Here is a 3,306-nt window from a genome sequence, read left to right as displayed (position 1 = left end):
ACGCGCATCGTCACCTCGTCCTTCGCCAGTCTTCGTTTATTCAGCTCTTGCTTCGAGTTACAAATGTGATCAACTGCACCGGTATCAAATACCCAGGAGCTACTACGAGTACTGGTAAGGTACACATCAATTACATGTATATCACATATACCTTTCGTTTTGCCGGCCTTCTTGTCCTCTAAGTATTTGGGGCAGTTCCGCTTCTAGTGACCACTTCCCTTGCAATAAAAACACTCAGTCTCGGGCTTGGGTCCATTCTTTGGCTTCTTCCCGGCAGCTTGCTTACCGGGCGCGGCAACTCCCTTGCCGTCCTTCTTGAAGTTCTTCTTACCCTTGCCTTTCTTGAACTTAGTGGTTTTATTCACCATCAACACTTGATGGTCCTTTTTGACTTCTACCTCTGCTGATTTCAGGATTGCAAATACTTCAGGAATGGTCTTTTCCATCCCCTGCATATTGAAGTTCATCACAAAGCTCTTGTAGCTCGGTGGAAGCGACTGAAGGATTCTGTCAATGACCGCGTCATCCGAGAGATTAACTCCCAGCTGAGTTAAGCGGTTATGTAATCCAGACATAGTGAGTATGTGCTCACTGACAGAACTATTTTCCTTCATCTTACAGCTGAAGAACTTGTCGGAGACTTCATATCTCTCGACCCGGGCATGAGCTTGGAAAACCATTTTCAGCTCTTCGAACATCTCATATGCTCCGTGTCGCTCAAAACGCTTTTGGAGCCCCGGTTCTAAGCTGTAAAGCATGCCGCACTGAACGAGGGAGTAATCATCAGCACGTGTCTGCCAAGCGTTCATAACGTCTTGGTTCTGTGGGACGGGTGCGTCACCTAGCGGTGCTTGTAGGACATATTCTTTCTTGGCAGCTATGAGGATGATCCTCAGGTTCCGGACCCAGTCCGTATAGTTGCTGCCATCGTCTTTCAGCTTGGTTTTCTCTAGGAACGCGTTGAAGTTGAGGACAACGTTGGCCATTTGATCTACAAGACATATTGTAAAGATTTTAGACTAAGTTCATGATAATTAAGTTCATCTAATCAAATTATATAATGAACTCCCACTTAGATAGACATCCCTCCAGTCATCTAAGTATAACATGATCCGAGTTAACTAGGTCGTGTCCAATCATCACGTGAGACGGACTAGTCAACATCGGTGAACATCTTCATGTTGATCGTATCTTCTATACGACTCATGCTCGACCTTTCGGTCTTCTGTGTTCTGAGGCCATGTCTGTACATGCTAGGCTCGTCAAGTCAACCTAAGTGTTTGCATGTGTAAATCTGTCTTACACGCGTTGTATGTGAACGTTGGAATCTATCACACCCGATCATCACGTGGTGCTTCGAAACAATGAACTATCGCAACGGTGCACAGTTAGGGGCAACACTTTCTTGAAATTATTATGAGGGATCATCTTATTTACTACCGCCGTTCTAAGTAAACAAGATGCAAAAACATGATAAACATCACATGCAATCAAATAATAATAGTGACATGATATGGCCAATATCACATAGCTCCTTTGATCTCCATCTTGGGGCTCCATGATCATCTTGTCACCGGCATGACACCATGATCTCCATCATCATGATCTCCATCATCGTGTCTCCATGAAGTTGCTCGCCAACTATTACTTCTACTACTATGGCTAACACGTTTAGCAATAAAGTAAAGTAATTTACATGGCGTTTCTCAATGACACGCAGGTCATACAAAAAATATAGACAACTCCTATGGCTCTTGCCGGTTGTCATACTCATCGACATGCAAGTCGTGATTCCTATTACAAGAACATGATCTCATACATCACATATATATCATTCATCATTCATCACAACTTTGGCCATATCACATCACAAAGCACTTGCTGCAAAAACAAGTTAGACGTCCTCTAATTGTTGTTGCAAGTTTTACGTGGCTGCAAAAGGGTTCTAGCAAGAACGTTTTCTTACTCACGTACTAGCCACAACGTGATTTGTCAACTTCTATTTACCCTTCATAAGGACCCTTTTCATCGAATCCGCTCCAACTAAAGTGGGAGAGACAGACACCCGCTAGCCACCTTATGCAACTAGTGCATGTCAGTCGGTGGAACCAGTCTCACGTAAGCGTACGTGTAAGGTCGGTCTGGGCCGCTTCATCCCACAATACCGCTGAAGCAAAATAAGACTAGTAGCGGCAAGAAAGTTGACAACATCTACACCCACAACAAATTGTGTTCTACTCATGCAAAGAGAACTACGCATAGACCTAGCTCATGATCCCACTGTTGGGGAACGTTGCAGAAAACAAAAAAAAATTCCTACGGTTTCACCAGGATCCACCTATGAGTTCATCTACATACCTTTGTAGATCACGCGCGGAAGCGTTCAAAGAACGGGGATGAGGAAGTCGTACTCGACGTGATCCAAATCACCGGAGATCCTAGCGCTGAACGGACGACACCTCCGTGTTCAACACACGTACGGTCAGCGTGACGTCTCCTCCTTCTTAATCCAGCAAGGGGGAGGAGAGGTTGATGAAGATCCAGCAGCACGACGGTGTGGTGGTGGATGCAGGGCGTCACTGCAGCAGGGCTTCGCCGTTATACTGCCAGAGGGAGAGGTGTAGCAGGGGAGAGGGAGGCGCCAAGACTCAAGGGTGCGGCTGCCCCCCCTCCCCCCTTTATATAGGCCCCCTAGGGGGGTGCGCCGGCCCTAGGAGATGGGATCTCCTAGGGGGGGCGGCGGCGAAGGAGTGGAGCGCCCCCCAAGCCAGGTGGGGCGCCCCCCCACCCTAGGGTTCCCAACCCTAGGCGCATGGGGTGGGCCAAGGGGGGCGCACCAGCCCACTATGGGCTGGTTCCCCTCCCCACTTTGGCCCATGGGGCCCTCCGGGATGGGTGGCCCCACCCGGTGGACCCCCGGGACCCTTCCGGTGGTCCCGGTACAATACCGGTGACCCCCGAAACTCTCCCGATGGCCGAAACTGCACTTCCTATATATAATTCTTCACCTCCGGACCATTCCGGAACTCCTCGTGACGTCCAGTATCTCATCCGGGACTCCGAACAACTTTAGGGTTACTGCATATTCATATCTCTATAACCCTAGCGTCACCGAACCTTAAGTGTGTAGACCCTACGGGTTCGGGAGACATGTAGACATGACCGAGACGGCTCTCCTCTCAATAACCAACAGCGGGATCTGGATACCCATGTTGGCTCCCACATGCTCCTTGATGATCTCATCGGATGAACCATGATGTCGAGGATTCAAGCAACCTCGTATACAATTCCCTTTGTCAATCGGTA

This window comes from Triticum aestivum, chromosome 2A, assembly GCF_018294505.1.
Source record: "Triticum aestivum cultivar Chinese Spring chromosome 2A, IWGSC CS RefSeq v2.1, whole genome shotgun sequence".
Taxonomy (NCBI): Eukaryota; Viridiplantae; Streptophyta; class Magnoliopsida; order Poales; family Poaceae; genus Triticum; species Triticum aestivum.
This window is presented reverse-complemented; position numbering follows the sequence as displayed.